Below are 14,221 nucleotides of genomic sequence, written 5' to 3'. Positions count from 1 at the left end.
TCGTGGCTTCTGTACTGAAATAAATACACAAAACGTTCACACACACAAAAGCGCCATTTCGAGAAAACTGTATAAATCCAAATGTGTTTCATATTTTTTATTTCGTTAAATTAGCGAAATATTTCTAAAACCAGCAAACTAGGCCACAAGAACGCTTTTATGGATTTTTAAACCTTTTGTATAGGTACATGATGCTCTTTAAGCCCGTAAGTGATGAATTAGTTCAGTCCCACAGGAATGTAACCAAGTCCCACTTAAAGAACCGCACGTGCTAAATTTTAACCCTAAGCCCACTCCTATATGTTATGCCGCACCTCATAACACGGTGTGTCTAACCCAAAAAGCTGAATTTGAATTTGAGATCTACATAGACTACCGAGCTTATTAAGTTTGTGGGAGAACAAATCCGCCCCAGCCTTTTTGTATTATTGGGCGTAAATACAGCCTCTATGGTTGGAAACCGAGCAACCCAGCCACTCAACCACCATGACGTGTACGTGAGAAGTTAAAGACGGCCTCAGTGGCTAAGGCGTTGCGCTGCTGAGCACGACGTCGCGGGTTCGATTCCCGGCCGCGGCGGCTGCTTTTCTGATGGAGGCGAAAAGCAAAAACGCCTGTGTGTACGAGATTTCGGCGCACGTTAAAGATCCCCAGGTGGTCAAAATTAATCCGGAGCCCTCCACTACGGCGCGCCTCATCGCCTGCGTTGCGTCGGCGCGTTAAACCCTACAATCAGATCAGAAGTTACAGACGGCATTCGTAGTGATCCTAATAAGAAACTATACTTCGGATCCATATAAAAACGGCCATAATCTAGCTACTCCTTCCACTGTTCATTGATATAAGGGTCCGATCACTAATCAATCTATTACCAATGGACTAGGAGCTAGACGATACCAGACTTCACTCGGCCCGTGCACCCACCGTAAACCATAATATACAGCGATACGAGGTACGGGCTTAACGTTACATTCCTTCGTGTTCATAAAGCAGCAGTGAATGTCCTGGACGGAGCACTGGAGGTGTGGGGAGAAACAAAAAAAAAAACGAAATCTATGTGTCGTGAAAGATTTTTGAATCCTAGACCAGACAGCACTTACCTGTCGTTCGCCGGATAAGTCCATTTTGTCTCAGCAATATATTGTTTGCAGAAGGTATTGTAATAGTAATATCAACCACTGAACATTGGCATTAGCCCACGCATAAAAACAAGATAAGAAAATGCGATAAAAAGGCTCGCACACTTCCTCTAGTGATATCATTTGAGCGCATTACGGGTGTCCTTGAGGGGTGTGAACTACTGCTGAAGAGATCTCGTTCCAGAAAGCAGAATTCACCGCTAACGCCAAGACGGTACAGAAGGAGGAGCCCGGATTCGTTTTCATTGTGACTGTGAATGTGACCTTTTATGGTTATCAGCCTATTGTGGCATTGCTTCTAAATATGCTAGATCTTTCACCAACAAACCATGCTGGGTTGGGGTCTTGGCAGGACCCGTGACAATGACCTCAGCCTTCAACGTGCTGTACACGCTGCCGTTACCGCTATTTCCCAACCCGAATTCTATTCTGAAATTGTGGATTGCCACGGGCGGGCAGTAGGGTGCGCACAGTTTTTTCGAAGCTGTAAATGTGGAACAATAAAATAAAATGGAGGAACGTGACACGAAGATAAGGAGATAAAATCAGAAAAACGATGAAAATTTTCAACGTTGAAAACATTACCATGCTCTGGATATCTCTACGTAAACTCGCAATTGTTTTCTTCATTTTTGTCTTCTGTCAGCCGCACAAAAATAGCGCAGTGTTGTAGTGAAATTCGACCTCCCTGTTTAAGATTGGTGTTTATAGGTCGCCGTGTTTTTCTGGCAGGCACAGTCACACCCTCCTGACCACAAAGTCGAATGTTTCACGCGAGGGGGCGGGTAGTGCTGTCTAGGACTCTCCTGTGGGCAGCATGGCTGATGAATGGAAAAGGCAATGTAGGACAGAAATAATTCCACCTTATACCACACAAATAAGTGCGGCAATCTGGAAGGAAGATTGTCATCGGTTTTGTTTGAAGATTTTTTTGTAAAACCCTTCTTCAGAACACAGGGCACTACACTTTCGCGAAGAAAATGTACACTCGGCAGGTAGGAAACGCGGTACTGAAATATGCCAGCTCGTTCCACTGAGTTTGGGTTCTCCAGAAGACCGAAATACGGCCGCTAAAGCAGGGCGACAATCTTCCGCACACCTCGTTCCGTCCCCACCACAGTACACGCTTTGCAAGGTGCGAGTCTTCAAGGTCAATGAAGCGGGCCGGCTCACACGTAAAACACTTCTGCGGCTGATTTTTTTCAAATACATGGCTTCACATTCAACGTCACAGGCCGGGCATCAAGCCTGGGCGATCCACAAGGGAAGCTGGCAAGCCGATGAGTCTAGTAGGCCTTGGCGACACTCACCGATCAGTCTGTCCACTCCTAGGTGCGAGGCGGGGCGTTGATTCTCAGTAGGTTTTGTGAACCGTCGCCCGAGCAATGCAGACGACCATGCAGCCGACCCACACGAGGAACGGGATCAAGAAAAAGAGGACGGGTGTCAAGAGCATCAGCTTTTCCTCAAGGCTGTACGGCCGCTTGCGTCGGTGGTGGTGGAAAGGCCGGTGCGACTCGTTCACGAACCTAGCCTCGATCCAGGCCACATCCCCTTCGAGGGTCTGCACGGCTACCAGTTCGGCCATCGATGCATCAATGTGTCTGCTGAGCTTTGGTTGCGTACCGTGGTTGTTGCTGCCGTTGGAGGACGAGAAGAGCATCTGAAGAAGCCGTCGCACGTCCACGAACGGCATTCTCTGGTCTTGCCTGCTGGGGCCGACGGTGGTGGCGAATATCTCGAGGCCCGTGATGGGCCTACCGCCGTCCCCTCCACCGAGTGGTTGAACCTCTTTGTGGACTTCGCGACGGCCACGCGGGGACTCGCACAGGCATGGCACTAGGGCCAGCAGAAGCAGCAGCAGATGCCCTGCCGGCCAGGCCGCCGGGCCGTGCATCGCTGCCTGGGGGAGCAATCAGTGCCACGGAAAGCCACGGCCTGCGGTGTCGTCGTAGCGCTTGGCCCGGCGTGGCGCGACGTCGCTGAAGAAGCGGCGACCAAGCCAGGGCATCGTCAGTGGTGGATGAATTAGCGACTTCGGGCCAGCTTCGCCGGTACCCAGGACACAGAGGCTGATGCCATTCCTGCTGTTTTCTTTTCTCCGTAAAAAGAGGCACACCCACTAGTGGGGATTGACCTTGGCCTTATCAGCTCACCGTACGCAATGCCCCAGCCAGTTGAATAAATAAGAGCTCAATAAAGCGGTGGTTGCAATTTTTGCCGGCTTCTCCAGTCCATGACGCCATAGACATCACCTTCATGCGACATTCTGCTGGTAACATGATTAAAATAAAAAACACGAAACCTTGTCAATTCACATTTCGGCAAAATAAACGCAGCGAGAAAAAAAAGGAGTGCCATAATTGATTTAAGGTGCGGAAGCACATGTATATTGCCAGCTGATTCTTAGCTGAACTAGCACAAACGAGCGCGTGTAACACTGGGACATTTTTTTAGATGCGACGCATCTCTTTCACCCGCCTTGTCCCTCCGGCGTAGTCCGGCGGCGTCCGCATCCCTCCCCCATTCTCGTCGCCGCGCCAGCTGCGCGCTAGCGCCGCTCTCACCACAGCGCCATCTGCGTGTTAGCGCTCGGCTGCGCTCGCTCCGTCGCCGTGCCAGCTGTGCCTGGGTGCGGGTTAACACATGCACATGCGCTGCTCTGCGCCGCTTTCTCTCATTACCCTCACCGTACATATAAACGCGGTAACTGCGCCACTCCGCTCAGTCGTTCCGCTGGCGCTCCTCCGATGACATCCTCCGGTGACCGCCGATGATTTGAAATGGAGACTAACAGGCCTGATATCACGATGGTCGGCGCAACCGTAACAAGCACCTGCCACCCCGACAAATATGGACACACAACAATAATGAACAAGCTAACATAACGTAAACGCAACGGAAACTCCCGATGCGTCGCATCTACCCCATGGTTCCCCTCGCGGGAAGATGGGGTAAATTTTTATTTATTTCTGCCTCCGCACGAGGAACATGGCGGTGTTTCGGTACGGTTCGGCAAATTGTACGTAACCACCATTATCATCGTGACTTGGTGCAAGACGATGTTTCACGCTATGCGGTGTAAACTCCTCTACACCTTCGACGACGTATGTGGAGGTGACGTTTATTAACGGGCGGACCTAGGATTGCGTGGTATGCCGGCAATCGTTCCCCCGATCAACACCTTTCGACCACTATGCGCGGGACATCACCAGGAGTCACTAAGGCTTGTGTCTCTCAAAAACCGGAGGGCCAGGGGCAAAATGCCTTTCTGTGTGATCCAATGGCCTTAGGGAAAATGACATCGTCCAAAGAGGCATGCAGAGCGGTTCTCTGCCCAAGTTCTTTAAACAAAGCTACCCCCTCCGTCGCATGCTCTCCGCAGTCCATAAAAAAATGTCCGACGTCACCTGTTACAACCCACGTTCGGCACAGGGGTGAGGAGGTAAGGTTCAGCTTTTGAAGCCACGCCAGTGTCCTCGCAGAGTAGGTCCGGATGCGGAACAGTAAGGATGCCTCTGTCCTGTTAATTCCTTTGGTAACACAAGGTTGGTGTTGGTGTTGTGGTCGCCACTGAGATCGCAAATATTGCTTAATGATGTTTCTTAAAATGCGCCGTTCGTCTGGAGCCATTTTCCGGAAGTGAGTACACGATGTCGCTTCACGAGCCAACTTCTCCGCGGCTTCGTTTCCAAGCACTCCTACGTGGCAAGGAACCCACTGGAAGCGAAGGCTAAGGCCGTTTCCATGTAGCTTTTGAAGGAGAGATAGGAACCGTTGGCAAGCTTTATCTACGCGAAATCCAAGCTACAAAAGTTTTAAGGCTGACTTGGAATTCCTTAGAATTAAACGTAGATCTGAAAAGTTATGCATAAGAATTTACTTGTTAAATCAGAAAAAAAATGTTTTATCGAGATATCCGAAGTTTGCGTGAACTGAAAAAAGAAAATGAAAAACGAGGAAGAGAGACAGAGAGAGAGCGAGAAAAAGAGGGGGAGAGAGAGGGAGAGAGACCCTTATTGCACACTATTCTAAAGAAAGGGAAAAAAAATGAGAGAAACAAATGGCTGTTTGTAGGATCATCCTGTATCTGTAAATAAACGTGACCCGTGCTTGTCCCCATCTTGCTTGTACCATCAGGGGTATTGACCAAAAATTGATATCCCTCTTTACACCTAGGCATATTCCGAGAGTCCCGTAAGGATTTGCAGCAGGCTCACTTCCTCACTTATTGCTTATGCTACCATATTTTCTGCGGCTGGCTGCTGAAGTGAATGGTTCTTTTGTTGCATTGAACGGAATTGACAAGTACTCTTTAAAAAAAAAAAAGTCAACTATCCTTTTCATGCGCCCTAGAGAACCCGAAGAAGTAGTCAAATGCGTTTGCGTGCGTGGGAGCATCACTGCGCTTTCTTTTATCACACGAGAGCTTGTTTTAAGTGTTGAGTGCGTTGCAAGAGTGCAATCATCGTGTGATGCCCGGATGAATAGAAGTTTCTGTAATAAGCTTTACCGGCTTAACCATAGGAGCGCCCGCCAGTAAAATATACGCCCTTTAGAATTTTCCTAACAAAAGGAGTAAAGTGAATAAACCTTTGCTTGACGTGAAAAAGCAGAAACAGCAGGTTTTTGTTTTTTCAAAGGTTCTTGTAAAGCCAGATGTGAAAGACCAAACGCGTTGCTTACGTTATCACGTTTTCTCGCCTTCCTAAGCAGCCCTCAGTTTCGCAACTTTTCTGACACGCCTGGATTTGCTTTTCCGTGCGGCATACTTCTAAGAGCTCGTTTACACCGGGCTGCCGGCACCCGGATCTTTGATCCTGGTGATTCGCAGGCGCGCAGGTGATAGCAACCGTCGGGCTCTTTAATGACCACGCCTCCAGGCTATCTCTCTCAACTTTTCAGGAAGCCTCTTTCCAGCCTTTTGCACATTTACAAAGTCCTGAAGCGTTACTCCGTCCTTGGCCCTAGAATGTTCTTTTCTATGGAGCGTGGTTTTTTTTCTCATCCAGTAAACATATTTTTTGTGAGTGGCTTCAATTCACTCACAATAAAATGCATACAGTAAGCGAGACGGATGTCCAAGGATATGCAACTGCTAGGCAACACTCGTAAATTTAGCTAGCAGCAGTTTTTCCTTGATATGTTCAAATCTCGCTAAGTTTAACTGCTTTAAATTTACACGTACCGCGAATTACGCCGTGTTGATAGCTCGAGACTGCGGACGCAGGAACTTTAGTTCTGTTGGCCAACCACGTCGGTACCAGGTGCACAATCGCGTTTTTCAAGTGATGCTGCATAGTACAGCCGATGCTGTGTATTCACACGAACTAACGGTGAGGTAATTGGTACGACTGGCGTGCACGTAGATCCTACTTAAATCGGGCCATTTTGACGGGCAAAAAAGTCTTGGAGTGCCGCGTCTCCAAGAGAATTGAATGTTGCAAATGTTTACCATGGTTATTCTTGGCACATGTCCTGGCACACACGTCGGAAGTGAGTATCGGGGCAGCTGGTGAAAAGCATTTCAACATCTCTTTTATTCATTCGGCGAGAATAAGTATAAAAGATAAAATTGGTGCGATCATGCGTTCGTTAGCAATGAAGATATGGCTTTTACGTGGCAGGCACGACCACGCCCCTTTTAACTAATGCAACCTGTTTAAACTAGGTTAACTTAATTTCAACTCAGGCTTGATTAAACTGAATTTCTTCACAGCAAACTGAAGTTTTGTCCTGAATATTTTCTCTAGTGTATTGGTTAGTGAACTGAGCATTGTCAGTGCTCTGTTAATTAACAATTAGAGCGCAGTTAATTAGCAGAGCATTGTCAAGGACTACGAAGTCTTTGCCTTCGTAGAGAGCAACCATTATTAGTCAATACATTTGCGGCAATGAAGTTACTGTTGTCAAAAACCTTTAATTTGAGTTCGATGATTTGGAAGTGGAGACCTCAGTTGAGAAGACCACGTGACAGCAAGGCTGTTTCAGCTCTGGAGGCCAGGAATATCTGGGCGTACAAGTCGGAGCTTGTAGTATGGTTTTCCCGCGGCTCTAGGTAGGGAACGGGGGAAGGGCTGGGTTAAACGTGCATTCCAAGATAATATGAGTTAGGGTGCCCGAGGAATCCGATGGATGCAACAGTGGTCATAATAGTGGTTAACTATCAACTTCTCGGCCAATCTCTTGGATCGAGGACATCAAGAACGGTGATCCTACTTCATGAGCATTGCCTGAGTGGGCTGAACAGTGGCATCGTCTGACGGACCTGTTAGTCCCGGGGCTTTGTCGCAGACAACCGTCGGGCGTAAATAAAGGTCTGTTAAATTAGTTGTGAGTCACAGGACTATACCGAAGTCTGTAGTTTACTCTATGCGTACGTGCAGAATATTAACAATATCCCCGTCGTCAACCTAATGTTTACCGTTGTATCTCTTTTCCCCCAATACCAGTTGTTACCTTCATGTGACGTAGAAAAGCTAGGTGACTGTCCAGCTAACATCGACCGCTTAATTATAGACTAGTCTCTGCTACTTCTTTCTATCTCCCGACAAGGAGACATTTCCTTCTTAGATAATCACAAGACTGCTACATTCTGTGTACACCTAACCGCATTTAAGGGTTCTTTTAATCTTAACCCCCCTTTACTAGAAAGGAATACTACTGGCACATTCTGTGTGTACCCAAGATGTACCAGTCTTGCACCTATCGAGTTTGTACCTATCTGTATACAAATTAGTAATAGACCCTCATCTGTATAATACCTTTTTTGTTCCTTTTGACACTGAAACAAATTTGAGTGATCGTGTATGTGAGATATAACGCTATTTACCGGTTTCCCTTGAACGTTCCTGCATTTCTAGTGAACTTCGAGAAGGTTTAAGCTTTAGGCCAGTGATTTGAGGTTACGAAGAGAATGACGGCGATGAAGATTATTGTTCTTGCTGCAGAATGTGCTTATGTCTGTACATACGACGAGGGCAATTATTATCGTAAAAATTTACCATGCTGTCACTATTGTGCGTCGATAAAAATGACGTTATTATAGAGATTGTTATTATTTATTTCTGAATAGCCCCATGGAGAGGAAGACGACATATGACATTATGTACGCTTACGTTGAGTCTCCGTTAGCCTCCTTTATCCATGAAGACGGCGAAAATGACGAGGGTAGTAGGCAGCTTGTCAGATACTCAATTTTTGGGGAAGTCAATTTTGGTTACGTGAAAAGGGGAAATCGTGACTTCATTCAAGCTTATGTACCGGCAACAAGTCATTTGAATTGCTAAAAAAGCCATTTTAATGGTCAATTCGGGTTCTATTACTGTGCACTTTCTTTTGTTTTACGCCCCCATTTTCTTTTCTGGGAAATAAATTCAATTTTACCCGTAAGCTCCAACTGGGAAAAAGTCAAGGGTTTAGTGCTAGCATATCTCCCTTTGTTGGTACGAGCAAAACACGTCAAGAGGCGTCCTTACTGAACTGAACTGATCATCATCATCGTTTCATCGTCATCACCATTCATGCGGGCAAGCACCTTGTGTTGTGTCCACAACCGCTGATAGGGTAGAATGATTGTATCGATAGGGTAGAATGATTGGGTAGAGTGATAGTGTATAATGATAGGGTAGAATGATTGGGCGCTTTAACACTATGTTCAGTGTAGTGTTAAAGCGCTCACGTAATCGCCCCCCCCCCCTAATGCGGTAGGTTCATTGATGGGGCCCGGCGTTCCAGATATCTAGTTAATGTCACCTGCCAGGGCAAGTACTCGCGTGATGTGTCGCGCTGCGCTCCGTGATCGCTTGTGCAGTTAGAGGGGGCGCCACACTGCAGCAAAGCCTACATTTAAATATGAGCTCTATATTTTCTCATCGAAAGTGCTGATGTGTGTCTGCGATTGATGTCCCTCAGTACTTCCATGGGGGATAATCTGCGCGGATAACGTGCAGGCTTGAAATAATGCAGCTTGAGCGTGTTGATCTGTGTCGCTCCCTGCCATTGTTTGTAGCTACGAAAAGCACAGCTTAGAAGCAGGCTGGTGACATCGCTCCGACAGGACACAAATTTTCTTAGACATAAAAGGCTTGACGTCCACGAGTCGCTAGATTTGATTTGCGATACATCAGTCACGCAGATTCGTTTAACGAGGATTGACGGTCTGGACAGTTTGTACGAATCAAAACATGCAGAATCTCTCACCGGCAATTTCTTAATTTCATATCTACTGGACCACGCTTGTTCTGTATCGAAAATTGGCGCGTTCGTTTTAATCTTCTTTACCTCTGCATGTTATGTTTATCCAGCCTTCGCGTGGTTGTGTGGGCATTCTTGACTTCGGAGTCCATTCTATGGCGTCAATAAAATTTTAGTTTCCCATTGTACGTTAGTGTTAAGGCCAGAATACATGGAGCGAACTTTCACGACGAAGTTCGCGCGGCGGAAAATCCGCCGCCGCACGACGCCGTTTGTTCGCCGGGTTGTACTACATGGAGCGAAGACACGGCATCCGCCGCCGCGCCACCGCTACGTTGCCTGCATGCCCAGAATCAACGGCGGCGTTCAGTGAACAGACCCAGTGAAGGAGCTTCCCGTTTCAGTTCTACGTCATTTGACGATTCTGCGTGACTTGGGGGCGCTTCTCCTGCTGAAATATGCGTTTTCACTTCTCAAAAGCATTGAAGGCAGCTAAAAAAAAGGACGCTAATGCACCTTCAGTGGCCTTTTTCGGCCACCTGGACTTCAAAATAGCCATTTTTTGTAGATATACACTTGAACACGGCCGCGGCCTACTTTTCCGACGCCAGACGTCAGTTGATCTCATTAGCAAGCCAGCGCCTCCGTTTATTCCTTCAGAACCGCGCGTATAAAAAGCAACACCGACAAACGCTGACTCATTATCACTGCAGGCTTGCGCGGCAACGTCGTCCACGGGAAACGTCTCTCGCTTTCTCCCTCTTTTTCGTCTGACTTTCTGTTCCCAACCCATGCAGGTATGGAGTGCTGCCTGCTCCGGAAGTAACCATCACCCCGGATAGCTAAGAGGCTACACTTGAAAGGGGGGGGGGGGGGGGGGGTGATGCTTGGTGTGAGAACACCCCCTAATTTTCTGAGCGCTGCATTCCCTCCTGTGTCCCTTCCGCACTTCGGAGTTCTTCAGTATTCATTAAAGTTTTCTCTCTCTCTCTCTCTCTCTCTCTCTCTCTCTCTCTCTCTCTCTCTCTAGAATGTTCACACTCTGCATCGGTATTTATGTAAAAACAAAATGAGAAATTTAGATAAGCAAATGAAAATGAAACGATGTTTGCGCATAGGTAATCAGTCATTTGCCTTTTTTTTTGTGACGTACAACACCCCGAAAAGTATTCCTGGCTACGCCACTGACTGTGATTCATTAGAGTGAATTTGCGTCTTGATCGTATTTCCTTCGACAATTTCCGCGAATAATTGCCTGCAATAGTTCCCTTTGTTTCAGTCATTGATCGGTCGTACCAGCCAACTACAATTTAAGTATTTCCGGTGTTTCTTCATGAAACCATCTGAATAAAAACAGTACCTTTCCACTCTGGGAAGAAGGACGACCAGCAAAACTGTGGTGCCGAGCCTCAACGTGAGCGACATATGCTTTGACAGGGTCGTAGTTAAGGAGTGCAAGAAGCAATACGCGCTTGTTTGGAATTTGCGATTGAGAATACTTCCTGGTTAATTACCGGAAGGAAACTTTGGCGGACTAGAGCTTTATTCCGGCGGGCAATAACGGGGCTGTCCGTTTCCCTCCCGTATAAGCGCATGTATTGACAGCAGACGAGAATTCCATAATATTTACAACTTCACCGGGAACTAGGTAATTTTGAGAACTAAATAAAACTATGTGTACTGTTAGAGTCATCTTGGCGGTTAATTGTCATATAATTTGTTTTTGAATAGTCACAATATAAAAAGAGTTAGATCCACTTTCTACAATCATACTCTCTCCGTAGATGAACGTGGTTCACTGTGGAACACTCAATGTGGGAAAGCCACCTCACAAAGACCAAGCTTACAACGATCTCGTTACAGCCGGCTTCGCCTCTAAACACCAATGCATTGCTGGGAAGAAATTTATCCAGTGAAAATATAAGACGTTCTATATTAAAATATAAAGACCCTAGGACGTGTTTTTGTTTTCTTTGAGTTTTTACATACTTTGAAAATGTGGCGCACTTTTACGATCCCGGGGATTAGACTGGGCGCCGCAACGTGGCGCTACGCTCGCGTGCGATTCTTGTCTACATCACTATGTTGCCGGAGACGATATGCTGGAACCTATCCATAGAGAGCTTTACTGTAAAAAAGAAGGGACATCCCACGGGGAGATTCGAACAAGTGACTCCCAGAACATGGAACTGGCGCTCTACTTCCACTCCATCTACACAGATTTTTTTGCCAAACACAACATTTATTTACAAAGATATACATATATACACAATGCGCTGGCACACTCGAGGCGTTGACCGACGCTGGTACGCGTACATACGGTCGCCACAGGAACTTCAACCACGTTTAGGCGAGCCTTCACTTGAGCCGCAAACTACGCAACACAGTGGGACTGCGGTGGCAACAAAGAACAAACAAGCAGGAAGATATGACATTCGGAGACACTGTAATATCAGAGTACGTGAACAGAGAATTGTGGGAAGGTAACATGTTCCCATGGGGGTTTAAACTCTGGGCAAGGATATACAACGCCTGTTCAGAGGCCACAATCGTCTCTACAACGTACTAGTGGGGCAACATCACAGCCGCTGCCGGTGATGCATCTCTTTTTCTTCGAAGAGCTGCAGTGCTTGGAATCCTTTTTGCAGTAAGTAGCGGAGCTCCGTGTCAGAACCTGATGCCCCAAACACGCTCACTGTCCATTCAGCCTTTTCCGTGAAGTGCCGCAAGGTAGGCCTGGGGTTCCTAGCGCACTCCACTGCATCCGCAGCGAGTGTAGCCCCAGGAAAAGCACGCAGTCCCGAAGCACCCTTTTCTTTGTGGGCGCACTCAGGTGCCGGAGGCCTGACCACGACAGGTCCAATCGTTCGGTTTACAAGTCTGCAGCTCGCCCCAGAAGAGGGCCGCGGTTTTACAATCTTTGAGGACGTGTTCTGCCGTTTCCCGTTTTCCACAGAGGAGGCAACCCGCGCCGCCACGGAGGAAGAAACCCTTATCCTCCAAATGTGCACGCCTTTGCGGGCATCGCTCTCACGTGGAGGTGGAAGACAAAGTCATTTGAAGCGGTGGGCACAGGGAGTCGTCTTACTCGTTTCAAGACATCGTCGGGTATTGGGGGTTGTTGGTTGAGAGGGGGCGGCAGGACCGTCTCCACGAGGTCCCAGTACAGTTTCCTGGGCTGTGTTTTGAGCAGATAATCCCAAGAGAAATGCTGCTCGAGCAGGGCTAAGGCTAGCGCGATTTCTTTGTAGGAGCTCGATCCGCGCGTGTCAAAGCAGAGAGATGCTGTCGTGGCGAGCCACGGGGCGACATGTCTGGTACACAGGCACTGCGTGGCTGCAACTAGGAACGGATCGCGTAGACCCAGAAAGTACAAGAATCGTTGAATAGTCGGTTTGAGCTCAGCGTTAACGCGCCCCAACCCACACTTTTCTAGGCTCCAGAAGAGTTTTGAGCGGCGTATGGTTTCGAAGGTGGAACGCCAGAGAAATACCGCCCAGAACCGGTGCAGCTTATTCAGGGTGTCTGCGTCAATGGTAGTTATGCGGGCCCCGTACAGCACTGCGGGGTATGAAATCACATTGCATAAATGGGCCCTCGTTGACAGAGCGATGTTTCTGTTTCTCCATGGTTTCAGCTTTCTTTCCACCGCTGACAGTTTGTGTTTCCACCGATTTGTGACTGCGGCGCTTTGGTTGAAGTTGACATCTCCTCTTCCCAGTCCATTCCAAATAGGCAACTTGGTTTCGAGGCCCATTCACCCAACCAGGCTCCCCTCGACTTAAGTAGGTTTAGCTCTGCTCCCGAAAAGCGGCAAAACTGGTTTGCCAGCCTAATTACCTAGCCCACTTGTGATCCATGTGTGCAAATAAAGGCCACGTCGTCCGCATAGGCGAGAACACGGAGCTCCTCATCTCCCATCTTCAGGCCATTGATGACCTCGGAGGCGAGGGCCATAAAGCACAGTGGCTCAAGATAGAGAGTGAATAGAATGGGTGAAATGGGGCAGCCCTGGCAACAGACCTATTTGTTACTACGCAGATAGAAATGTCCTCGTAGCAAGGTTTGATCCACTCGATCATTGTGTCACCGATGCCGCAGTGTTGGAGGAGATCCAATATAAAATTGTGGTCCACCTGATCAAAAGCTTCCCTCAGGTAGAGTTGAACAATGGCCAGAGGTAGCAGACCTGATTCTGCCGCCTCGACGCCTACCCTCATGCGATGTAAGTTGGAATTGAAGGACTGACCTTTGAAACCACATGTCTTGTGCGGACCAACTACAGCGCTCAATGCGCTCTCCAGCCGTCCGGCGAGAATTTGGACCACGATCTTGTAATCTGTTGAGAAGAGGCTGATCGGGCGGTAATCGGCGACGTTGGGTATAGAATTTGACGCTACGGTGCAAGGTAGAGGTAGTCAAGCCCGGCTCTGAATACACACGGCTGGTTGCTTCTAGTCTTTCGCTGTATGTGAGAGGCTTTCGCAGTAGTAGAGCCTGTTCTTCACACGCCGTTCTTGAAGACGGGCCCCATGTTGCTGTTAATGCAAGTTACGTAGCCGGATCGCCTTTATTTAAGCTAATAAAAGCTATCGTACATGCCTATCTCGGCGACACAAGCGACGGTAGTTGGGTGGGGACCGTGTTGCGCTTGCGGTTTGGGCTATCAGAAAAGCATGGACTTCACTTCGTGCAGCATCATTTTCCTCAATCGATCTCAGATGTACAATCCGTTTTTTGAACTCGAGTAGGCCCGGGACAAGCGCACGTCTATCGAACTCTTCCAAAGCGGCCTTCTGCAGCTGCCTGTACACGCCATACGCCGTGGAGGGGAAATCGGAAGACCTAAATGGTTCCTTCGGTTTGCCGCTCGCCGCTGCTCCGCC

Source organism: Haemaphysalis longicornis, unplaced genomic scaffold (assembly GCF_048455015.1).
Source record: "Haemaphysalis longicornis isolate Haplotype H1 unplaced genomic scaffold, Haemaphysalis longicornis Haplotype H1 scaffold_10, whole genome shotgun sequence".
NCBI classification, from domain to species: domain Eukaryota; kingdom Metazoa; phylum Arthropoda; class Arachnida; order Ixodida; family Ixodidae; genus Haemaphysalis; species Haemaphysalis longicornis.
This window is presented reverse-complemented; position numbering follows the sequence as displayed.